Here is a 27,375-nt window from a genome sequence, read left to right as displayed (position 1 = left end):
AGAAGATTGATTAAGCTCTTGGAGAATCAACATTAATGAAAATCAACACTGCCTAATGAGTGTTTTTATGGCAGCCTCATAAAAAATATTTTAAAAGGAAAAACAAATAAACAAAAGCAGCGAGGTAGACCAGAAGCCTTCTCGCCTGACGTCCCGCAGTCCTTATTGTAAACTCGGTGTGGAGACCAGACCGTGTGGAAAATCTCCTTGGTTATGCCAGCTTCCCCCTCACCCCCACTGGCATCAGGTCAGAAAGGTTCACATGTGTGTGCACATCACTTCCAAAGGCATTTCCCCTTGTTGTGTGAAGCAAGAAATACACTTCTGGTCAGGAAATGCTATTTGAACACAAGCAGCACCATTTACTGTGTGACCTCCCTGACCTGCTTGCACATCTCTAGAATGGGGACCTTGGTTTCCCCATCTCTCTCCCATCAAAGTTGTTTCAGTGAAAATCACATTAGCTAGTGTGTATAGAAAAATTTCAAACTATAGAGCTCTTTGTAAACAGGCTCTGTATTGTTCTAGGGCACTGCTGGGTAGTGGGTTCTAGGCCAAAGATCGGAGTCACACAAACTGGGTTTAAATTCGGGCGTCAGATTGGCTCAGACGCTTAACAGCATGACCTCAGACAAGTAAGTTAACCTTCCTTAAGCCACACGTTCTCCACCTAGGAAATAGGGTAATTACAGCTGTGTACTTGTGGCATTTGGAATAAGGAAAACAATGTGCTTAACAGAAGAGTACTTGGCCCATGATACACAGTTAGGAGGTAGGAGTCATTATGATTAGAGTTCTCATTTCCTCTCACTCACCAACAACCTACCCACAGACCAAACGCGCAAGATCCGTGAGTCTACACAGAAGCCAAAGAGAAACAGACCACTGGGCAATACCAGCTCCCTTTGGGGCCCTGGGCTTGAGAGCAGGGGAACGGGACAAGGAACTGACGGGATAAGAAGGGGCTGGAAGGGAAATGGGAAACAATGGGGGATGCCCAACCCTAAAGGAGGGCCATCTGAGAAATCTCCAAAATCACTGCAACTAGGGAGGTGGTTTAGAGGAGAAGGTAGCTCGCTGCTCTGCACTGCGGTGCTTACAGCAAGAAAGTGGCTTCATTGAAAAGGGAGTATTTCGGATGAAGATGTGAGGGCCCAAGAGAGAAAGCAGGGAGGAACAAAGGACAAAGGGAGGGATGGAGTGAGGAAAGAGAGAGGGAATATCTGGAAGGCACTTTTCCCTCTGAGGAGGCTTTGTGTTAAATAAATATGTAAAGAAAATAAATCGGTAAAAAATCTGTTCTCTCCTATTTTTTCCTTTTTGTTTTCCCAGTTCTTCGCGTCTCTAATTTTACTTAAATGTTAATTTTATAAGCAAATCACGTTATACATAATACATTTTATGTTTCTTCTTTAGCAAAATGATTTTAGATATGTAAATTGGGCTGCAAAAATAATAGTGCATGTTATTCTGATTTTTCACCACATTTACACTCCCCCCCCACCCCAGTCCTCAAACCCCCTATCGCTAATGGTTTTAACATTTCCAAGACCCTGACTTTTATAAACTTGGCTTCGGTCTGAGGGGGAAGTGACTTCACATGAGGTTAGGTGCTGCAACCTGCTCATTGGCAAGGTTCTAAAATCTTTTTGGCAAATATCGTTGTTTCATTTCTGGATCAATGGTTGGAAAGGTGGATCCAGTTGTACGGAATAATGTCGGATAGAGTCTAATGGCTCTCTGACATTTCTGTGGCACATAACATTTTCTCCGAGCTCCAATGTATTTGAAATACCAAGACCCAGCCTTCTTCCCCGAGGCGCATGTGCAGTAAAAGGTCCGTGAATTCTCTCGAGGCCTCAGAGGCAGAGAGGCAGGGCAGCTGCCCTATCTGGGCCCATTAAAAGCTGCTGGTTCACTTACAAAGAACTGGAGTTGTGCCATCCAATATGGTAGCCGCTAGTCCTGTGTGGCTATTTAAATTAATAAAACGAAATAAAATTTCGGTTTCTCAGTTGCTCTGGCCACACTCCAAGTGCAACTTAGCCACATGCAGCCAGTAGCTCCCATGCTGGGCAGCACAGATCTAAAAGAAGTCTATCATCACAGAAAATTCTACTGGACAGAATTGATCTGGAGGAAAATTGAGAAGAGTGAGGAAACCAGTGATTGTTAAGTGCCTGCCATATATGAGGATCTCTATGCTACATCCTGATCATCTATCAGTGGTTCTCAATCTTCCTAATGCCGCGACTCTTTAATACAGTTCCTCATGTTGTGGTGACCCCCGACCATAAAATTATTTTCGTTGCTACTTCATAACTGTAATTTTGCTACTGTTATGAATCGTAATGTAAATATCTGATATGCAGGATGTATTTTCAGGGGTCGCGACCCACAGGTTGGGAACCGCTGAATATGATAAACTATATCAGCTTCCCTTTCCAAATGAAGAATTGGAGTCTCAAGCAGGTTAACCTACCCAGGGTCCCATAGTTAGTGGCAAAGCTGGTGCATCTAGGACTGTTTAATCTGAAAACTACTATAGGTCTTTTTTTTAGTCCTTTTTTAAAAATATGTTTTTATTGATTTTTTAGAGACAGAGGAAGGGAGAGCGAGGGAGAGAAGCCTTGATCGATCAGCTGCTTCTCACATTCACACTGACAGGGAAATGAACCTGCAACCTGGGCATGTGCCCCGATCAGGAATTGAACCAGTGACCTTTCGGTGCATGGATGACACCCAACCAACTGAGCCACACCAGCCAGGGCAAAATCGCTATAGGTCTTATGATGGGACCAAAGTGAGTGAGATGAAAGTATATAGAAGGTGTATATGGGTGCAGTGATAGAAGATAATGAATGAATGGGCCAGAAATGCAAATAACAAGTTTAATAGGAGAAGTCAACTCCCTCTTCTTCACCATGCACCTCCAAAGGGAGAAGCAGGAGCTGTCATCTCCATGGATGCGTCAGTCTTGTTTCATTGATCGGGGAGGAAGCACTGAGCAGCCATGAGGAGTACACTGCCCAGTAGAGGGGGAAGTGCACATGGGGATCATATAATACTATTGGCTGAAAATGTATCATCCCAGAGGTCCTCTAGATACCCCATGGGCTCTGTTACTGGGTAGGACCTCTTCACATAAGGAAAATGAGAGCAGATTCATCTAACTTAGTCCAGGTTGCTGGTAGAAGCTCAGGAATGTAGGTCTCATTCCCTGTGAGATGTAGCTTTAAACACAGATGTATGACAGGGTCAATATGACCTGTTTTCTCAGACTGTCAGCAGCCAGAGTCACCTGGAGCAGCTCCTTGCATCCTTGAATAACAAGAGATGCTTGGAGCCACTCTTCCAAGTAGCTGTGGTGTGGGCCTACGTGAGGCATTCATGAATAATAGTGACAGCTGTTCTGCAGCCACTGGGTGGCAGTAGTTTGTAGGAGCAGGTCTGTGCAGCAGAAAGGCATGCTCATAGCTTTACTCACAAACCACAGTGGCCATGATTGGGGTCTAAGGCTGTCTGGGTTAGGGATGGAGGTGATGACCCAAGCAAAGGAGGTATTATATATAATTGGGGTGGGGTGGGGTGGAGTGAGAAGATGCTGCCGGATGATATCTCATTTGCTGTGTGCTGGACAAGGAGCACAGCCTATTGTTAGAGTCAGAGACAAGGGCATGTGTATGGTTGCTGGTAGGTCTCTCCTACTACATCAGAAGCAACTGGGGAACGGGCCTTGCGTTAGATCCTCTTCCCAACCTCACCCCATTCATAGAGCATGGAAAACACTGTGCAAATGCCCTGCTTCTTAGCAGTCCCCCAAACCAGGGTTCCTCAAAGTTCACTCCACGGAAAACTAGTTCTGAAAGAAGCTAATGAGTATTTAAAATAAGAAGAAGGAAATAGAGGAAAAAAGAAACCTTCCCTGGTCAACTTAGCTTGGAAAGCCTTGGATTAAACAAGGTTCAACAGGGCAATTTACTGTAGGATCTCTGAGTCTTTTAAATGGTAATGAGGGGAATATAGAACACAGCATTTCCTAGGTTTAATTGACCATGGAATTATTTTTCCACAGAGCTTCTTGTGGGACTATTGTTCTGTGGAGGCACTGATAAAGACCTCCCACTTCAGCTCACTGTTGCAGCTTTTAGATAAAGTAAGCATGCTACTTTGGGGAGATTGGCTAATCAATGCAATGTACCACCACATAAAACATCACTAGAGGCTCACCATCCTGGACTTACCTATCAATCTAAGCAACTGAAGGGTGCCTCGCCTGTATTAATGTTGGTCCCATGAATATAGATTTCTTCTTTTCTGTTTTTATACCAATCTATAATAATAAAAGCATAATATGCTAATTAGACTGGACAGCTGAACAGCAGAACGACTGTACGGACGACCTTCTGGAGGAAGACGGGGCTGTGAGGGCCGAGCCCCTTGCACAAATTTTGTGCATCAGGCCTCTAGTGTTACAATAATTACCAGCTTAACAACCAGACAAATGCATCGCTCCATCAACACTGAATCAATTCATCTAATAATATTTTTGAGCATCTATTATGTGCAGAGTATTGTGGTATGCAACCTGGGAAATACAAGTCTGTAAAAGATGAAAAGATTACTCCCGCTATCCCAAAATTTGAAACCTAATTGGGGAGATAAGAAATGTACATTTCCCCCCCACCGGGGCATCTGTTCCCTGCTGCTGCTCACACCCCCACCTTCAGATGCCTTCTCTCTGGTCCCCTTACTCAATTAGATTTCTCCTAATGCCTTCATTTTCAAAATCTCAACTGGAGATAGCTCTGTGTTTCTCGGCCTGTGTACAGTATGTATTATTCATACGCTCGCTTGTTTCTGAACAACTTCTGAAACCCGACTAGAGATTAATTCATAAAAAATAAGCTTTTTCCTCTCTCCCTTTATAGGACCAAATCTGTTTCTCTGTCACAATTGTATTGGCTGATTGGGTATCTGCTCCCTCTCTGCCCCCATTCTGTAGGAAATTCATGTCTCTTTAGTATTGCTGCCACACATCCTTTCATGTGCCTGAAATATATACCATTGTGTTCTGACTTTTGTTTTGTGCCGAATGCCTTTCATGCTCTATCTTCTGCAAGGTCCCTCTGTCTTGGCAGCCAGATACTACTGTTTGCAGCCGGGAGATTTCCATTGTACTTTGCACATCACAAGTTTTTTTGTTCTGCGAGGTGGCCTTTTGTAGTTGAGTTTGCTAATGTTTCTAACTGAAAACAGACACAGCCATGCTTCATCAGGCTCATTCTTCTTGAAGGCACAGTTGTCCAGCCGAGGGAGGGAACCAAGATCCTCCCTGCTCGAAAGAGGGAAGGAAGGTGGGCTAACATCAGCAGCAAAAGGGATCTCTGTGTCAGTCAGCAAAGGTGAAAGACGCAGGCCTGACTGAACACTGGGAATCTTAATCTCCTGAAATTCACACACCTGGATCCCTTTTCCACATGAAAACAGGCTTGTTATGCCTCTTCCTGAAACACAAGCCTCAGCTCTCTCTTCTCCTCCTGTTCTGGGTCAGCCATCATGGAGGGGCTCCCTCTCTGATTCCCAGCAGAGCTTGTAAATAGCATTTAGAAACAATGAGGTTCCTTCCCTGCCCAACTCCCTAAATTTCGCTCTCAACTATAGACACAAACTGCAACTTCACTGTGGTCACAAACCATATGTGTCCCATTCTCCCGCACCTTGTGCCCAACATATATTTGGGATGTGGGACTGAAAAAAAATACTTATTGAATGAATAATCACACTTATCTCTTGAAATTGAACAACCCAGACTTTGACGAACACTACAGAGCATGCCTGCTACCTCCCATCCCATCTCCCAGGCACTGGACCTCAGTCGCTTCTTGCTGGCACAGTTCTCTAGGCAGCCAGGGGGACAGTGAATGTGGCACAGGAAAGTGGGCTATGAGGTGAAGGGGAAGGCATGAAATGGCATTGACCAATGAGGATAAAATGCTACTCCCCCGCCCCCCCCTGCCCGCCATCCCCCGCCATGTATAATGCATCAATTCAAACAGGGAAATGCACTCTTAAAAATCGCAGCACTAATCTTATAAATCATTGGTTTTGCTTGACTGTTCCAAGATACTTCTCTCCTGGAGTGTGTGCATGAGCATGTGTGCATGTGTGCGTGTGTGCGTGTGTGTGTGTGTGTGTGTGTGTGAGAGAGATTTCTCTAGTTTATCTCAAATCAAATCCCTCCGCTTAAGAATTTCAATTTTTAAAAAATATAATCTTACACTAATTGTTGTCATTTTCTTCATCTCCCATTCAGTATTTTATTTATTATCCTATATCCCCCACAAATCCTATATAATAAAAGCCTAGTATGCCAAGTGCCCTGTTGTCCAGTCGTCAGTTCAACCAATCAAAGCGTAATATGCTCATAATGATATGCTAAGGCTGCTGACATGCACTGACCACCATGGGGCAGACACTACGACTGATAGGTTTCCTTGCTGCTGGGGTCTGATCAGGACTGAGCAAGAAAGGACAGACATGCCCTAGAGACCTCCTTCGGTTCCTCCCCAGCTGGCTAATCTCCTGCATCCCTCCCCAGCCCCAATCATGCACTGGTGGGGTCCCTCAGCCTGGCCTGTGCCCTCTTGCAATCCAGGCTGGGGGACCTCACCCCTGAGTGCACGAATTTCGTGCACCAGGCCTCTAGTGTGTTATAAAACACACATTTATATTATATCAATGTACATTGAAAAGTTACTCTTTTCGTTCTTTCTGTTTTCTGTTGTTTGTCTTTTTTGTTTAGGGTTTTCTTTGGTCTTTTTGTTTTGACTTTTTTTTTTGGTATTCTTGACTCTATCTCCTCTTCTTTGACTAATTACAGTTTATCAGTTGTTATGGCAACCCCAGGCTGCTCTCAGTACCTCTCTTTCTTGATGTGACTGTAAATGAAGATATTAACAAAATAAGGACAGGTTTTACTCTCTCCAGAGTCTCTTCCCTAAGCCCTTCCCCATCCTCATTACTATCTCTACCCAAAACTCCCACACCCCCTTCCAACCTACACACAAGCAACAAAGAAGCCAAAACACCAATAGTAAGAGGCTATCCATCTCTGCTGGCCCCCGGCAGTATTATTTACTACTCTAACGGAAATGGAACTGCAGAAAGCCTGAGCTAGAGGAGCAGGCTGTGATTTGTGGGACCTTAGGATACGTGATACCCTCTGAGGCAGCTTCTCAGTACTGGAATGGCAATCATCGTGGCAGGCCAAGTGTGTGAAGGAAGATGGGTGGCACATTCAAGTCTACTTCTTTCTGGCGTCAGCTTCTGCCATTCCTGCCCTACCGAAGATCCCTGTGTGATCAATGCTCATTAGAACTACCTCATGTCCTTAAGTTTGGCCAAGATCCTGTCTGAATCAGCACTAACCTGCCCATCTACTGAATTCAGAAAAAGATCTGCAAACTTTTCACTAGATTATTCCAGACCCCCTGCTCCATACCCCGTTAGGAATGCACTCTATTTCTATATGTCTTCCTAACAAGTTATTTTGCTGTCACATTTTCCCTGACGTCTGTCACCTTGGTATCTAAGCACTTTGGCAAATTCATGAGGCTAAAAACAAACACTTATGTGGGAAGGGGGAAGAAAGCTCTTCTCTTCTGCTCGCTCATCTCCATAGGGAGAGAGCAGCACAAAGAGGCTGTGATTCTCCAAGGTCACTCTGCACAGACAGCATAACGGAGCCAGGAAAAGGCTGCGGAATCCCAACCTCCAGCGCCTGACCTCCATGGTTCGACAAGACTCTGCCTGGAATCGGTGTTTCTACAGAAGCCACCGAAAGAGATTGCGTAGCTGCTGGCCATAGCCAGGAGGAAATTCACAAAAAATCAAGCCTGCCTCCTTCCCTTCCAAGCTCTGCCTCTTGCCTCTTTTTCTCAATGCTGAGTATTCAAACACTCTTTCAATTTAATATTTATTGACATTCACTCAAATGTTCGGAGGTTTCATTCACTCATCAAATCATTCAATCACTATTAATTGAGGGCCTTCTACAGGCAGCCAAATGTTAGAGGTAATACTCTGCATATCCTGAAGGATTTGTAACCTAGCAGAAAGCAATAGATACACATGCAAAAAAAAAAAAATGCTTACTGAGAACATACTATTTTCTCTTTAGACTCTTAAAGGAGAGTAATACATAAAATCTACAAAGAGTCTGTTCTAATGGACCTTATAGTGGGAAAAATAGACAGTAACAAATAAATATGTTACTTTAAAACAATACAAGATGAAACGTGATATAATAGAGAAGAGATGAAGTGCTCAATATTTCTTTTTCACATGAGATGAAGCAGATGAATCAGAAGTATAAGCTAGTTTCATAACTGCATCTGTAACATCCAAGACCACTGAATGTAAAATTTTCTTCTCTAGTAAGCAAATATTATTTCACTTGTTTCATTTGCCTACTGTGTCCTCTGTGAAGCAAGAGATCAGCACCTGGAACAGGCTAGTGACCAAAAACTTGAGAACTTGAAGGTAGTTGAAATGCATATGGTCTAATTCCAAGAAGAGAATGGGGAGAAAAGGACAGGATCTGTGGGACTTACACAGTCCACTGGCCACCTGATGCACTGCTCCCCAAAAGATAATGGAATTATTCCTCTATCCTAATTATTTAAGCAGATGCCCTTGTAGTTGCTGAAAATAAAAAATAACAACTCTAACCTCTTTGTTTTTAAGAGTAACTGATTTAAAAGTTTCTTTTTTTCATACAGGTAGACATTTGGTAGACAGTTCTCTTTCAACATTCATTATTTCATTAGTTCACCTTTATCTGTCTCCTGGGGACACAGTCAGTCGAGAAACATAGAGACCTGAGTTGCCAAATAAATGCCTTCAAAGAAACTTACTATGTAACTCCATTGTATACTCTCTGCTGACCTAGAAGTTGCCATTCAAAATAGTCACTGTCCTTCACCTGTGGAGGGGTCCAGGAAGATAATGCATGCTATCAATATTCAAAGGAGGTAATATGCTGATGAATTTCAAGCGGTGGGAAAAGTTACTAATTCTGGGATTGGCTGATATTACATTTTTGATTGCAGAAAAAAAGAAAGCAGAAAAGGAAAAAAGAAAGGGAAGGATAAAGGTTGAGAGGGAGGGACAGAAGATAAAGAAATAGGGAGGGGAGGAAGGGAGCAAAAGAAAGAAAAGGGAGGAAAAACCTATATTAGTATCCCAAAGAGTCTGAAGTTTAAAAAGCAATTGTGAGACTTTGGTTTTAGCTTCATACTGTATACAACTATAAAACTGAATAAAATGTACAGGGAAACTCTGATGGACATTGAACAACAGGAAGCACAGAACAACCATCCTAGAGTAAAGGAAAACATGTAAATGAGCTTTACATTTGCACATGCTTCCAGCCCAGGAACACTTTGGAAAATGGCACCAGGAACTATTGCTCAAGCAGAGATTATTAATTATTAGCCTTTCTGAGATCTGAAAACAGATACCAGTGATCAGGACTATTGAAGATTTTTAAATTTTCAGGACAGAAAAAAGAAGCAGAGAAAGTTGCACAGAAGGGTGACCTCAAAAGTGGTGAGAGTCCACAAGGCCTGATAGAGAATGGACACTCTGGGACTCAGAGGTGAATGGATATACCAGAAGTCTACACACACTTCTAGGAGACAGAGTAAAGCAAACTCGCTGAGAACATCAGCATCCAGTTCAGACTTCAGAAAGGTCGTCACTTAGGCGTAAGGACCATACCTTAACCTAAAGTAAGAACTATACCCTAAGACTAAAGACAAAGCTGAACTGGATTCACCTTAATAAAGAATCAAAACAATTCTAAGAGTAAAAACAAACAAACACACACACCAATAAAGTAACTGCTGACTAGAACAAAATACAGCTTTCTTTAAAAAGGACAACTGGCCCAGCCAGCGTGGCTCAGTGGTTGAGAATCAATCTATGAACCAAGAGGTCATGGCTTTGATTCCTGGTCAGGGCACATGCCCAGGCTGCAGGCTTGATCTCCAGTAGGGGGTGTGTAGGAGGCAGCCAATCAATGACGCTCTCATCATTGATGTATCACTCTCTCCCTCTCACTTCCTCTCTAAAATCAATAAAAATATCTATTTTTAAAAAGTACAATTTTTTTATGCTATATCATCTGCACGGTCCAGCATACAATAAGAAATTATTAATATGTAAAAATACAGAAAAAATGTGACCTGTAGTAAAACACACACACACACACACATAGTCAACAGAAACAGATCCTAAGATGACCCAAATGTTAGAATCAGTAGACAAGAACTTTAAAATAGCTATTATGCATATTTTAAAAGACAATATAAATATAACTAAGAAAATAGATGAAAATGTAAGAAGACATAAAAAGGACTCAACAAAAAGTTTAACATTAAAATGACAATATGTGAAATGAAATGTACTGAATGAAATGTACTGTAAGAGCAGATTAGAGATTTCAGAACAAAGGGTCAGTGAGCTTAGACAGATTCCTATTTATTATCCAAACTAAAGAACAGAATGTGGGTTTTTTTATTTATTTTATTCAACTTTGTATTAGAGGTTCTAGCCAGTAAGACAAGGCATGTACAGTAAATTTTAAAAACCATCAAGATTGAAAAGTAAGAAATTCTGTTTATTCATAGGTAATATGAGAATTTATGTAGAAAACCCTAACAAATCCACTAAAAAAAAATATTAGAACTTAAAAGTGACTAAAATAATGTCATATACAAAGTCACTATACAAATAGTATGCAAACTTTGGATAGTGGAATTTTAAAATACTATTTACAATAACACCATGAGACAATATTTAGGAATAAAGTTAAAGTATGTGTCAGAGGCTACATTGAAAACTACAAAATACAATTGAGAGAAATTTTAAAAATATATAAATAAATAAAGAGATATACAATGTTCATGGATTAGAAGACTCAGTATTGTTAAAGTGTCAATTCTCCCGAAATTTTCTATAGAGTCAATGCATTATCAGTAAAATTTCCAGCCAGACATTTTACAAAAATAAATAAGTTCATTGTAAAATGTATGAAGATACAAAAATCCTAAAATAGCCTAGATAATCTTAAAAAGAAGAACAAATGTGGAAAGCTGGTTTCCAGGCTTATAAGGTTTCACCGAGGTGTTGATTACACAGATGTACAGAAAGTCCCTGACTTACAGTGGTTCCACTTACAATTTATCATATTTATGATGGTGCAAAAGCAAGGCACATTCAAATTTTGATATTTTCCCAGGCTAACAAAGTGCTGTATGATACTCTCTCATGATGCTCCCAGTCAGCCATATAATCCTAAGAGTAAACAACTGATACACTACAGCAGTGAGTCTCAACCTTTTTCATATCATGGCACATATAAACTAATTACTAAAATTCTGCCACACACATAAAAATATATTTTTGATGATCTGACAATAATGGTATAATTTTGATTGAGTTACAAAAAAAATAACAGTAATTGCCTACCCTTTTTGCTCCAAAGTGAGTATTATAAAAATCAGGTGCCTGTACTTATATATAAAGATTTCTGGTACCAAGAATTAAACAATCAGACACAACCTTATTATGTGATGTGACCAAAAAGATGCAACTCTGTTATATGACCTGTATATTAAATGGTTCAAGACAGGGCATTCACACTGGATGGCTATTGTTGTGTTGGCTTTTTTATTTTATAATCTAATGGAAAAGAGGTCAATGCCTCTGACTAAAAAGTCAGGTATGGCATGTTTTTAAAATTCCTGCAGCACACCAGTTGAAAATTGCTGCTCTACAGTGTACTGTGTTGCCAGCAGGTTTTGGATATTGTGTTTTGCATTTTCACATCCATTATGTTTATGAAACGCCCATCTCAGTCTCTTGCTTCTAGTGAAAAGAAGAGAAAGGCAAGTAATCTTGAAATGAAACTTAAGATAACTGCTCAACTGTAGGCTAATGGAAGTGGTCTTAGCATGTTTAGAGCAGGCTAAGCTAAGCTAGCATGTTTGTTTGTCCTTTTAGTAGAATCTCTAATTGCTGAATTAATTTTCATTGATTCTCATCATGAAGTCAGATAGGCCCCCTGCTGGGTGCTCTTATCTTATGCTTGGCAGGAGTCATACTTACTTGTTGGGTGTCCAAAGTCCCCTCTTGGTCTTAAGTTCCTTCATGACTAAGCCATCATGTTCATCACTATGAATTGGGCTAGAATCAGAGGAAAACTTAATAAGTATTTCTAAATGAACAATAAGTATTTGTTGAATGACAAAATCATAGCTTGAAGAGTCAACCTGGAAGCCTTCTCCGTCCTATCATCCCCACGAAATAATGTTTGTGGCGTTTACCAAAGGCTCCCCATGTGGAAGGCAGGCAGTGGGCCCTCTGAGGGTCAGAGTCCTCATGTGTAGAAAGCATGCAGCTCAGTGGGGAAGCCAATAAGCACTGTACACAAGCACAGGTAAGCGAGACTGCAGGAATAGCACACATTTCAGAGGGACTTGTTCGACCTGAGGTGAGTGCAGAGGGCAGGGCATCAAGGGAGAAAGGAAGCATTTCTGGTCCAAACAAAGAGAAAATCGTAAGTGCAGACACAGAAGCAATAAGAAGCAAGACTTTTAAAGAGAACTGAGCTGCCCAGTCTGGCTAAGGCATATGGTCTATGGCAGAGAGCAGTGAGAAATTAAATGTTGGCTTTGGTCATGTGGAAAGAGCTTTCATTGCCAAGTGCGGTCAGGCTAAATCATGGCTCCCAAAGGTATCCAAACTCTAATCCCTGGAACCTGATTGGTACTTTATATGGCAAATGTGATTTTGCAGATGTGATGAGATTCTCTTGGATTATCCAATAGACTCTAAATGAAATCACAAGTGTTTTTTAAGCAGTTGTGGCAGGTTTGAGAGTAGAGGAGAAAGCAATGTGAAGATGGAACAGAGAGAGAATCGAAGATGCTACGCTGTGGGCCTTGAAGATGCTGGAAGGAGCCATGAGCCAAAGAATGCAGGAACACAGGCCTAGGAGTGGGAGAGGCAAGCAGACTGTCCTCTGGAGCCTGCAGAGGGACCATAGCCCTGCCTACACCTTGATGGCAGCTCAATGGGAGAAATTTTGAATTTCTGACCTGCAAAACTTTAAGAAAATAAATGTGTATTGTTATAAGCAACACACTTGTAGTAATTTGCTATGGCAACCATAAGAAATTAATACAACCAGGTCAAGACATTTGAGTACTATCTGTTCGGTGATGAAGAATATTAAAAGTTCAGTAGCAATGGATGGAGGGAAGGCAAATAGAGGGAGTGGGTTGAAAAGAAAAAAAGGATAGAGCAATGGCTCGATTTTAGAAATGGCTGAAATCTCCCTGGATATTTTGTTAGCGAAGCATTTGGGGATCCTCTGGGATGAAAGGTGCTGGAGAAAATGTAATAATGCTAATAAATATTCTATGATTTCCCCGGAACATGTCCTCGGGTGAACTACAAGGCAGCTCTAAATGTTACGATAAGAGATGTGGGAGACTCAGCAGTTTGGGGTCTCAGGGGTGCCATAGAAACCATGACTATGCTTGTCTCCATTCCCCTGGGGCTGGCATTCTCACATGTCCTCCTCCCCAAATGATAATTCACGGGAGCTCTGGGGAGCAGCAGCAAAGGGCAGAGTCAAGAGCTGTTCAAGGCAACAATAGCAGGAAGAGTGTCATGAATTATTTAGCATCTAACCAAGGCAACTCCAGGCCTGTTCCAACTACTGAGCAAGCGAAGACTGGGTTGGTTCATCAGTATGGACTTGTCGTGGGTGGTCAGCCTAGACCACTAGAGTTTACGCTGGGGACACTTTTCCATGCTGGGGCCTGACACCCGCTAATTCATCTCCCTCACAGATCACAAATTGGCAGTTGAAGCTCCTCTCCCCAAATAGCTGATTTTTAACCAGAGATTCAAGATTCCCAGCCCTTTTGATGCTTCATCATTTTCTGAGAGTCCTTACAGAGTCAACAGAGGCTGTGACCTTAAAGGTGGAAGACCCCATCTTTCAAAACAAGGGGTATTCATTCTAACTTAGAGTTGAAGAGGGCCTTGGAGATCATGTCACCAAACCCTCTAATTTCACAACTGAGACAGCAGGGTCAGGCAAGTCCAATGACCCAATGGAAAAGCCCCTGGTTTCCCAGCCAGGGGTCTTGCTGTGGATCACACCCCTTGGGTTAGTTTCTTCTTGGGAGCAAGAAACTCAGGCATCATGATCGGGGGCGGATGTTTTGCAGAAATATGTACCCAAATACTGCTGCTCTCTGGAGAAGAAAGACTTTTCCCCAGGGACCTTCCTGGAACCTGAATGTTTCCTTCTGCATCAGGGTCCACATCGGGTCTGAGCTCACGTGTAAGCAGAATTGTTGGAAAGGAGCAGTGACCAGGCATCCAAAAGTCTAGCCCTGTCACTGACTCGCTGTGTGCTCACAGGTAAGTTATTGATCTCTCTGATCTCCAGTGTCCTCAGGTATAAAGAGGAGATGATAATTTTTACCTCATAGTTGCTGCAAGGATGAAGTGCAGGATACAACGAATGCAAAAGTGCTTCATGGAATGCTTAGTATATACTAATGCTGGATACGCACACGCTGGGTGTGAATTTAAATGAGTTGTTTAGAACACAAGTGTGAATAGGAGGGCTTCCAAAAATACCTGCACTCACAGCCTATTTTAAATATCTGAAAGTCTACCATTAGCAATATAGACTTTAGGCTCTAGAACAGTGGTTCTCAACTTCTGGGTCACGACCCCTTTGGGGTCGAATGACCTTTTCACAGGGGTCACCAAAGACCATCGGAAAACACATATATAATTACATATTGTTTTGTGACTATTCACTATGCTTTAATTATGTTCAACTTGTAACAATGAAATTGGGGGTCACCACAACATGAGGAACTGTATTAAAGGGTCGCGGCATTAGGAAGATTGAGAACCACTGCTCTAGAAGAACTGTCGGTCTTTGGGAATTCCCATTAAAGTGAAAACACTCCAGAACTTTTAGGATTGTAGCCGCTTCCTGTAGTTATAAGCTCTGTAATACCTCAATCTTCCCTTTTGGTTTCTTTCAGCCCTCCAACACCTGTCTAATCAACTCCCTATTTTAAAGTTTCTCTGTCCAAATACCCGGAGAGGTCTCTTTCTTCCTGCCTGAATGCTGACTGATACATCATCCAGGAGATGATGTATACGGGAGACGCAGGGTGGGAAGTGGACTGCAGAGGGCTTTGAACACCATCAAGAGGGCTTCGCTCCATTTCATAGATAAGGAATGAGGAGTCCCCATGGGGTTCTAGGGAAGAGAATGGCATGATAAAGGCTGCATTGGCAGTGACAGGACTAGAAGTGATGACTGAAAGCAGGGAAATGAGTTAGAAAGACATTTCAATAATCCCAGTAGGGGATGTTAAGAACCTGGTCATGGCAGAGGAAAAGAAAAGAAAGGAGGTTTTTTTGTTTGTTTGTTTGTTTGTTTTTTTGAAAAACCATTCAGATGTTTCATTCTATTGGTAGGTAATACAGATGCCTTTGGTGGGGGCAGGCGTAGGATTCTAGGCTTCATCATATACTGTGCCCCAGCTTTTCCCTGAAGGTAAAGAGAGGTGGCATCGGAGAGAGGACCTTGAAGAGGCAGTAGGACATATTGGGCTTGGAATTCTGCTTTCACCACAAACCTAGGGGTGGAGCAAGTCATACCTACATTAAGTGGGTTTTTAAGTGCTGTGTTTCTTAAACAAACTGATCATTAAAATTACCTAGAAAGCTCACATGAGGATACCACCTGCATGTATGGGAGTGGTAAGTGCCAAGAGGAAATCTGGGGGGGCACTGGTGACAGCAAACTGTGAGCTAGACACAGTCAATTGCATATCCTTATTAAATTCAAAGTCAATGGTTTCCAAACATGGCCTCCTACTAAAATTTCCTGGGAGACTGAAAAAACTTCAGAATTCTAGGACCCATATTTGGAAAATTTTAATTATGTCTAGGGAAAGGTTGCTATCTGACTGTTCATTGACAGACAGAACTGACAACCAACAACCAAACTACAAAAACAACAACTACAAAAACAAATAGATCTATGAATAGATTTCTTTTCAGAACCCAGCCTGTGACAATAGCAGCAACTCAATAAATGGCGTTCTTCCAATGCAGAGTGTGTTATAAAAGTTTCATTTCCTCTCAGAAGAATAGCTCTACTTTATTCATTAGGGAAGGCTGTCTAAAGGAACCAGTCTATGTGATATTTGAAACAGGAGGACCTTAGACGATGCTCTGATGATAATGCTCCTTCTTCAAGAGGCAAGAGTACAAACTGAGGAGCCACAATGTCTGACCTAAATTTCGGCACTTAGGTTTACTAGTGTGGTAACCTTGGGCCAGTCACCTAAACCCTCTGTGTATCATTTTATCATTTTCTTCATCTGTACAATGGAAATGGCAATAGTACCTACTTCATCATGCTGCTATGGAAAAGAGAGCAGTTAAAACGTACAAAGCACTGAGAACCATGTCCGGCACGCAGCAAGAACTCAGTAAATATTAAGTTTACTGGAAAACAGTTCTTGGGACCAAATTCATGCAACACTTAATAGGGGAGGGGCAGGTAAAATGCCAGGTACAAGGATGAGCGGGAAAGGAAGAGAAACAATAAAGGAGGAAAAGCAAACACAAGGTCCAAGTTCATGCGTTAACAAGAGGACCACAGCATCACAAGAAAACCAATCCAGTAGTCATCTCCAGAAAGCCACCACGCTTACAAATAAGCCATTAAAAAGAAAAAGACTGAACAATTTTTCTGCTCTCTCTTTCCTATCTCCAGGCTTTTCGGGCAGAGTTCACCTCACAGAGAATCACTTCGGTGCCCAGAGCTCTGTGACCCTTTTGGTGTGTCCGGTCAGCTCAGGCCCAGGCCTAGGAAGGCAGGCAAGGCCTGGGTGAGAGGACGGCAGAAGAGGTCAAATCTCTCAAAAACCATTTCCAAACATGTAATTCATCCTTTTCTGCCAACCAAGTGGCTATGTTCTTACCACCTGCTCTTAAACAGAAGTTTTTGGGGTTTTTCTGTTCCAATCACAGAAACGCTAGATTAAATCTTCCTCCACTAAATTAAATTTAAATTCCATAAAAGAACCACAGTGAATCTATGAGCAGAGATGGGCTGCAGCAGTTACTAACCAGGGTCCCTGCCCATAGCTCAGCTGCCTGGCTTGGGCTGTTGACCAAGGAAGTGCAGCTCAACTGTTCTACCTGAGAGTCCTGGGTTAGTCCTCAGCATTCCCAGCCCAGCTGCTTGAGCTCCAAGCTGTACGGTTTCTAATCCTTTGCTTATTCAGGTCTCTCTAATCAAATGTTCTTCTCACCTTAGGGCACGTATCTGCTGTGTGTGGCATCTGCGTACTTTATGCATACTTCACTTTGTAGGTAGCCTCCCTGAAGCTACAGGTAAAACGCCATATGCGAGTGCGCTGGGGCCTTCATCCTGTATAATAAAAAGCGAATATGCAAATCAACTGAACGGTATGATGCGCACTGACCACCAGGGGGCAGATGCTCAACACAGGAGCTGCCCCTGATGGTCAATGCACTCTCACAGTCTCACAGGGGGAGCGCCCGCTCAGCCAGAAGCTGGGCTCATGGCTGGTGAATGCAGTGGCGGCAGCAGGTGGACATCCCCCGAGGGGTCCTGGACTGCAAGAGGGTGCAGGCCAGGCTGAGGGAATCCCCCTTCTCCCCCAGTGCTCAAATGTCATGCACCGGGCCTCTAGTTTAGGTAATAATTAACTAAAAGGGAGAGAATGAGGACCTGTGGTGTGGCCCAGGATTCCTCATGTTCTCTAGAGGGAGAGTGGCATGGGGTTGAGGCTTAGGGCCAGATTTGCACACGTTATACAGATATTAATACAGAGTTGGAGGCAGCAGATACATTGATTTGGCATTTAATGTGGTAGTTACTTCTGCAACGTAGTACAGCCACACCTGTCCTTGTACCTTTGGTTGTTGGGAGGGAGAAGGAGCAAAGAGCAGGCAGGTACACTGCAAATCAGGTACAAGAAGTTACCTGGATTTTGAAGCTGTAAGGAGACGTCCAGAGAGTGCAGAGGAAAGCAAAACCCACCATTCAGAAGAGTTTACAAATCAAATATCTCCCTTGGCCCTTCAACAGAGAGAACAAAAAATGGTAAACAGAGGGTTTTTAAATAAATCATAATTAGCAACACACACATGGGCTCAGTGTGGGCGAACAATTAGACAGTTAATTATATGGAAGCTGCATGTTTATGAAGCCAGAGAGCCTCACCCCAAAATGAAGAGCTTCCAGCTACTGCAAAGATGCTGGGAGGGACTGAGGCTGCCATGGGACCCATCCAGACCTCCAATAAGTAGTTGATAAGGGAATGGAGGTGTGTGGGGGGGAGGGGCGGTGTACAGGGATATTATGTATATAAATCTACATACTGAGAATTTTTGAGCACCTGCAATAGCAGCTGGGCTTCTGGCCTACTGGAAGAGATACGGATTCTCTTACTCAAGTACCACTCTGAAAACATGCTGCCTCCCCCTTTCCCCCTGCCCCCCCCCCCCAGCTAAAATGCTTCACTGGCTACCCCAGGGCCCTTGGGGCTGGATGTTTGCATAGCAAGGGCTCCATCTAGTGGTGGACGCTGGAATCACTCACAGTGCCTACTGCCCTGTGGACGATTCTACTCCCAGTGGGACACAACCACGACTTTGTAGTGTGATAAGCAAGGTATGTGTGCAGTTAGAGGACTGATGCCTGGTGACTCACATCCTGAGCTACTGGTGGAAACAGACCAAATATCCATTAACAGGGGAATCGTAGAAAGAGGCGAGGCGCAGCGAACAACTAGGTTGTTTCCTTGTTTCTCTTTTGCAATATATTTTGCAACAATCCTTTTTGTCTTCAACAGCCTCCGGCTCTGGAGGGAATTGGCAGTTTTATTGTGATGTTTTTTTCTCCTTTTTTATTCTTTTCCTCTGTTAAAAAAATTCAACTGAGTAAATGTAAAGATTTAATTGGCTTTATTTAATGATTCATGAATTGGGCAGCATTCCATCTAGCAAATAAATATAAGGAAGCGCCAAGGAGCTATACCAAAAAGAGGCTTTTATAGGCATAAGGGGGTGGGAAAAGGAAGTTTCTAGCAAAGAGTGGGTTGTTCCAAGCAAGATCAGCTTTTGTTGAAGAAACGAAGAGGTCATTGGGGCCAACTGCCTCACTACTGCTGACCAGGTAATTCCAGATTGACTGGCTCCAGGTAACATTCCTGGAGAGGCCACAGCTGCAATTAGATCAGGTCTTAAGCCTTAGTGTGCTGATGTGGGCTTAGCACAAGTGACTCCATTTTGGGGCTCTTGGCTCTTTTGTAACATGTGTCATGAAGGTGTGGAACAAAGGTTCCATCAGAAGGGTGCCAGGTACAAGAATTCACCTAGCCCGGCCAGTGTGGCTCAGTGGCTGAGCATCAACCTACGAACCGAGAGGTCAGAGTTCGATTTCCCATCAGGGCACATGCCCGGGTTGCAGGCTCCATCCTCAGTAAGGAGCGTGCAGGAGGCAGCCGACCAATAATTCTCTCTCATTGCTGATGTTTCCATCTCTCTCTCCCTCTCCCTTCCTCTCTGAAGTCATTAAACATACATTTTAAACGGGGATTGACTTAAAATTCAGTGATCAAGGGGCAAGAAATGGGGAGCGAGGCCTAGGTTTTCTTGAGACGCTTCCTTGCCTCAGTTTCTCTCCTCTCCTTGCCTTGGTTTTCTTCCCCAGGGGCTCATGCATCCACACACAGGCAGCCCTTGGCCAGGGACGCACCGGGAAGGAAGAGACCAGACAGGAGCCAGGAGAACCATGAGGGGACTGATGTGGTCAGTGCTGGCTCAGAAGGAGGAAACTGGGGGCAAACGTTTTTCGTGTTTGTAGAGAAAGGATTTGGAAGCGAGGGACACCTTACCAAGAAACAGAGGGCAGAGGGCGCGTCTGATCACAGGAACCAGCGATTAGGAATGCTGTGGGGTCTAGCGAGACCGGGACTGTCGGCAGGTCTGCGGAACAGCGACGATTCAGCAAAGCGGTGAGGCGGTGAGAGGTCTCACCTTGGGAGAAGTGATGATCATTTCCAGTGCACTGTGGTTCTGACATGCTAATATACAGAGCAAGCTGGCTGTCAACCAGGTGAAGGTGATTCAAGGATAAAGACGAGGAAGAGAAGCGGACGCCCCGCTGTACCCCGCACCGTGAATAACCAGAGACGAAAATGCAAGAAGAAAAAGAGCTGCGGTGAGCCCCTCCCCGACACGTGTGTGGACCCCACCGCATCTGCCCGGCGCAGACCAGCACTTGAGAAAGGAACAAGCACTCAGAAGGCGAAGGCACTGTCTGTTTTGCCCGCGTGTGCTGAAACAAGGTTGTTGCCAACACTTCTAGTGAATAAAAAAAACACCAGTAGTCTGAATACAAAAGGAAAGCGGACTGTTTCACTCTGAAATCAGAAATAAAACTGCAAGAGAAGCAAAAAAAAAAAAAAAAAAACTGAGCAGAAACTCTTCCCTGGGCATAAAAATGAGTTGAACTGAGCAAAACCATAAATGCAAACCATCCACATCACCTTTGCCACAGGGGACGATGCCCCAGAATAGAATTTAATGCCGAATTAAATGTTCCAACCCCCTCTTCCAGCAACAGAGCTGTAAAGGAGGAAAACAAATCAAGGTTGCGGCCGCTCTGGCCGCAGGATATTGGCTGACGGCACATAAACAAGTGCACAGGAGCCGGTTAATCTGGGGGTGGGATGTCTCGGGCCGGAAGGGTCAGAGAAGAAGGGGGCCATCATCGCAGGAGGCACGCCTCAGGGGTAAGGGGATCCTCACACTGCTTTTCCCTCTGGCACCTCAAACGGCATTTTCCTTTCTTTGCAGAGGCTGCAGAGCTTCTCGGACTTTCCCTGATGCACCGGAAGGGGATGGATTACAATCAGAACACCTGGACAGAGGAAGACGGGAGAGGGGGCCCACAGCAGGGATGTAGGATCAGATAAGTAATGGTGCCTCCTGCTTGCTTCAGCAACACAACTGCCCAAACAATAGGAAGAAGGAATGTGAGTAACAAAAACCACTGTGGCCCAGCCAGTATGGCTCAGTGGGTGAGCGTCAATCTATGAACCAGGAGGTCATGATTCGATTCCTGGTCAGGGCACATGCCCAGGTTGAAGGCTCCATCCCCAGTGGAGGAGGAAGGGTGTACAGGAGACAGCCAATCAATGATTCTCTGTTATCATTGATGTTTCTATCTCTCTCTCTCCCCCTCTCCCTCTCTCTGAAATCAATAAAAATATATTTTACACACACACACACACACACACACACACACACAATGGACTTAAATTCAGATCTGCTTTCCTTTACCAGCCTGTGGTACCAAGCAAATCATTCTACTGAGCAGGGTTGGATGTGGACAGGTTTTCAAAAATTCCTTTCCAGTGTGTTATTAGCGGTGAGAAAGTTTGCATAAGGAGAAAGGAAGGAATGACTCTAAATGGAACATCACTAGAGACCAACACTGGTCATGTCCACTGAGAGACCGGTAATCACTTTCACTTCCAGAGGGGGGCAGTTACCTGCAGTTCTACCATGAAGAATATGATCTTTATCTTTAGAAAACAAACCACCAAAATCAGCAGTTTACTTCTAGAGAACAATGCATGCGGTTTGCTCATTTTGTAACTGCGTTCCTAGGAATCTCATACTAAACTGGTTAGTTATAAACTAAACACCAATTTCCCTGTAGGAAGGTTGCTATCATTGGGAGCTGTGTGCCCCATCAGGCATTGGGCATCCGATAAATCATAGGCAGCACCAACAACACGATATAATGGGAGAAATATAACAATATACTTTTGTACTCATTTAAAACAGTAAAATTGTACTCCGGCTCCCATAAAACAGGCATAAAAGTGTATTGTATATGTTGGTTAGACAATAGACCCCAACGTGCTATAAAGTGTACATAGCACACATAAAACTCTAACATTAGCATACTATAAATTCAACCTCAAATCAGCACACCAGCTACAATAATTTAATTATACATCACATGAACAATCATGTGGTTTTTCTTCTTGGAATTTAGGAGGGCTTATGGAGGCTGATTTGGCTAACCTGGACCTCCTAAACACAACAAAAAAGTTAGCTTAATGTGTTCTTTTTCCTCTTGATAATCTCTTGTAACAAGTAGGGCCATTCGAACGATTCCACTAACTATGGAGCCATCTCAAAGACAGCAGATGCCAATACACATTTGTTTTTTGAAGATAATAATGATGCCATCCCCCTTCCCCCCCACCAAAATGAACATCATTTAAGTAAAAGTTGGCGTAACCTATCTCCCCTTCACCCCTTCTTGTCCTCTCCCTTGTTCAAAGTTGTTCTCTGTATTGGACCAAATAAAGGCCACCCAGGAAGGAGCTGTAAGTGCTACTTAAGTCACTCCACATGACACTCTGTTGACAGCCATTAGAGACCTTCACACCTTATCGCAAACAGGAAAACAGCTACCAGTCATTCCAATGGCCTTTTAAACCTGTTAAAACATTTCTCTCAGACATAAGACAGTTACGGGGTGGCACGCTGACTGTCCACAGCTTTTGCAGAAAGGATAATCATCTCTAATATTTCCTTATACTTTACAATTTATAACTATTCTGTGATTTGCTTATCACAGTTACCTAGCTAGGAAAACATGGCAGGCACGATGGCTTCCTATTTTATGATTAAAGAAATCAAAGTTTAGATAGTTTCAAGAACTTGTTTGGGGTTTCAAAGCTGGAGACCGGAATGAAGAGCTGAGGCCTGGCTCTGGGAGTGTGGGAGGTGCTGCCACAAGCAGTTCAAGAAGATGAGCCCATGAATACTAAACTAGTGCAAGGTGACTCAGAGGTACCGCTGCATTCAGGAGCCCCCTCCATAGCATTCAGTTCATTTAAAATGGCCCACGGAGCTCTGCTCTCTACAGGAGCGCTCCTGAGTGGAGTTATTATCCCACAAGGCAGAACGTCCCATTTTTGATAAACTGTTTTAATTGTTTCAAAGTCCCCCTTTATTTATCCTAATTCTATTTTCTAGAATCTAAAAGAATATGCAGAATCCTCCTTCCACAAAGTATTTCTTACGTTTGAAGACAGCACTGCGTTTCCCAGTCATAAGGCACGGCTTCCGGACTCTTGCCCTCCTGCTGTCTATTCTCTAACAGACAGATGCCACTCTGAAAGCCAGGTGCCCAGAAGTGACCATCAGACTTCAAGAGCACATGACTGGAGTGGACTGAAATTTCTATTTAAGATAGCTTAAGATAACAGTAGCTGAGTTGGTGTGGCTCAGGGGTTGAGCTTTGACCTATGAACCAGGAGGTCCTCTGATCTGATCCCAGTCAGGGCACCTGCCCTGGTTTCGGCCTCAATCCCCAGTAGGGGGCGTGCAAGAGGCAGCCGATCAATGTTTCTCTCTCATCATTGATGTTTCTCTCCCTTCCTCTCTGAAATCAATAAAAATATATATTTTAAAAAGACACAATAATCATTTGGGGCTCTTATTAAGCTTTCATCCAACTAAAATCTCTATGGTTTTTCTTTCACATCATCTGCATTGAGCCAGTTCTCTCCTATCATAATCATCTTAGGCTGTGACATTAGCAAATACAGGAGGCTTATCTTTATGTATCCAGCATTCCTCAACAGAAGAGCTAATAAAATTTTAGACAGGATAATTTTTTGTTGTAAGGGACTGTACCATGTACTGCAGGATACAATTAAGTGTTAGTGACAACATTTGATTTTCATTGTGACAGTCCAAAATAACTCTATACACCCCCCAAAAAAACTCCCTTAGGGAAGAAATTCCACTGAAGTTAAGAATCTTTATCAAACGATTGCAATGTTGTAATATGAAGAACAGAGCCTTGGACATGACACTGTAGGCTACATTTAAGGTTGACGTGCATTTTACGGGGAACATTCTATGGATATGATTTTTTTCCAAGCTACACATCCACCTAAATGTACAACAGCAAACCCTCCTTTCTTCTCCTTATTTATAAGGGTGGGGTGGAAATGTTTGAAAATCACACTTTCAGAATAACAGCGGAGAGACTCAGGATAGATATAACATGACAGTAGTTGATGATAGTCAGCTGTAGGAGATAATCCTGCAATGTTAGTTCCCCAATGAACCATGCCACCTGCTGCTCATGACCTTCTTGTTCTCCTCTCCTTGGACAAGGGCGTGCTCTCTAACTTGCTGAACCAATAAAATACAGTGTAAGTAATGCTCTCAAGGCTGGGTCAAAAGAAGCCTTACACCTCTGGCTAGCTCTTCTGGAACTCTTAGCTGTCATTAGGAAATCTGATTACGCTGAGCTGTTGTCTGGTGAGACCACACATAGGTACTCTCAGCTGAGCCCAATCTTTTAGCTGCGGCTAATAACTTTCCAGGCAAGCTTACACACTAGCCAAATTTCACTGTGTGACTTCACTCAATGCCACGGGGAGCAGAAGAATTGCTCAGAGGAGACTTCCAATATTCCTGACCCACAGGACTGTGAAATATAATAAAATGTATAAGGAGAGCGTGCATTTCTTTCCCCCTAAAATTCATTTACTGCAGCAAACTATTTGTTCATTGATCGTGCACTTATTAAACTCTTACTGTGTTCCATTTTGGGTGACACTATGAATAAAATAAGGGATTAAAAAAATGGACTATCTCTGAATTTGGGACCATCATAGTGGAATGTAGGAGACTCATAAGCCAATAATGACAGAGGTGAATGTGGAGTGCTGTGAAAGCATAGAGTTGGGGGGAAAGAGATGTCACCGAAGGCCCTTTGGCTGTAGGGAGTCATACAAAGCAAGACAGGATTATCCAAGAAAAGTAAAAAGGGCTAAAGGGATTTTTCAGGCAGAGGGAACAGCATGTGATGGCAAAGAGTTTTGAAAGATGCATGCACTGGAGGTTTAGTGTGGCTAAAAGCCAGAGTGCAAGGGAGGACTGCTGACCCTTCACGGCAGCAAGGGATGGGTTAGTGACTGTTGAGGTGCTCCTTCTCTCATCCCTAATGAACCATCCTTGAGGGGCTGCTGCTCAAGTCTACCACTGCTGTCAACAGTGAAAACAGGATGTCCTAAAAAGAGGCAAGGTTGTCTGCATCTGCACAGATACCCATCATTTTGTGGGTGTTTGTTTTGTTCTCTCTTCTGGAGAGAGTGAAGGGAAACTAAATAAGCTCGTCTCACTTAGGAACAATGTGAGATTCCGAATGGGGCCCACCATGGGAGGCTGCTAAGGGCACAGTGAGCTAGTGAAGAGAGGGGAAGAAAAGTCAGGGCAGCCCTAGCTCGTTTGGCTCAGTGGATAGAGTGCCCGCCTTCGGACTGAAGGGTCCCAGGTTCAGTCCCAGTCAGGGGCACATGCCGGGTTGCGGGCTCAATCCCCAGTAGGGGGCGTGCAAGAGGCAGCCAATCAATGATTCTCTCTCAGCATTGAAGTTTCTATCTCTCTCTCCCTCTCCCTTTCTCTCTGAATTCAATAAAAAATATTTTTTTTAAAAAAGTCGGGGCAGATCTGGAGCAGAGCAAGGGGTGGAGTGGGGCATCTGAGGCCAGAAGGAGAACTTGCCCACCTTCCTTGACTTGAATCCTCTATGGAAATGTATCTAGAAGGGTAGTCAAGGTATCAAGGTGCTTACAGCCTGTTCAATCCCTTAAAAAATGCTTGTTAGTATTTTTCTTGCTCATTAAATTTCTTCCTAAGGAAGAACTACCTAATCTAGGGTATACAGACTTTGCAGGAGTCCAGAGATAGAATTCAGGGGGTCCATAAACTTCAATGGAGAAATAAAATGTTTTTTTACTATTCTCTAGCTAAATTGAACATTTCCCAATAATTGGAACATATGCAACAAACCCTAGAAATATTTTCAGTATCTGTTACAGATATTTGAAAATGTCTTTTACTTTCATCTCTGCTTCATCCTGCTCAGCGTGGCGATGCCCACACCAGGATTCTACCTGCCTCAGAGTTTAAGGTAACTGAGCTTTACTGTATTCTCCAATCTAAAGGTACAGTAATAAATTTTTTTTTTAAGTTCTGTTTTTTTATCTCCATATGGACTCTGGGATCCAGCTCTACCTGGTTAGAAGCCAAAGAATAGGAGGACTGGATAAACTCTCTCTCCAAGAAAACCTCCCCACCTCTCCCACCCCCGGGGCAGCTGGATAGCAAATTGTAGAACCAAAATGTTGTACTGAGCCCCCATCTGCACAACTGCAAGAAATCCAATCCTGCCCTAGCAGGAGTACTTGAACCTTGCACAAATCACTCATAGCTGTTCATCTGCTTTTTCTCTAAGTCACTGCGTCAGGTTTTTCTGCAGGTTACCTCTGATTTCCCACAGCTGCTCCTCAGCTCTGGTTCCTCCAAAGTGTGGACGTAAACACCTCCATTATCGCTCTAGGTACAGCGCACCCAGAACTGTAATCATTAAAAAACATGACTGGCATTTAGGGGGAAATGAAACTACAGAAATTAAAAGTGAAATTAAATTATAATAGATAACTCTCCCAGAATCCAGGGACACATCTGTCTTTTCTCAACCTTTTCCCAGGTGACAGGCTCACTGGCCACCCGGGCCAGGAGTCCCTTCAATTCTCCACTTTCCATCAAGTCCAGGTCGCCCTTCCCAACTCTCTGGCTCCAACTAGAGCAGTGGTTCTCAACCTTCAGGCCCCTTAAATACAGTTCTTCATGTTGTGACCCAACCATAAAATTATTTTCGTTGCTACTTCATAACTGTAATGTTGCTACTGTTACGAGTCGTAATGTAAATATCTGATATGCAGGATGGTCTTAGGCGGCCCCTGCGAAAGGGTCGTTTGACCGCCAAAGGGGTCGCGACCCACAGGTTGAGAACCGCTGAACTAGAGGAATGAAAACCCCGTTAAAGTCATGATCTTTCTCTCCACACACACATATATAAGAAAACCTTATTTAACCATTACACAGACCATCTAAGTCTGAAGTGTCTGAATTTAGGTCATTTCCCCAGGTCAAGGCCGCCTAAGAACACAGGTAGACACCTGTCTCAAAGCTCCATGATACAATGCTTGAAAAAGCGGCTCCTTCCAGTAGGAAAGGAAGCTTGGCCGGACACCCCTGAGCTTCCCCCTCGAATGTAGAAGCTACATATGATTCCCCAAATGGTAATTGTTAAAATTTTTAAGATCCATT

The sequence above is a fragment of the Myotis nattereri genome, assembly GCF_964212035.1.
Source record: "Myotis nattereri genome assembly, chromosome: 19".
NCBI lineage: Eukaryota > Metazoa > Chordata > Mammalia > Chiroptera > Vespertilionidae > Myotis > Myotis nattereri.
Note: the sequence above shows the minus strand (reverse complement) of the source record.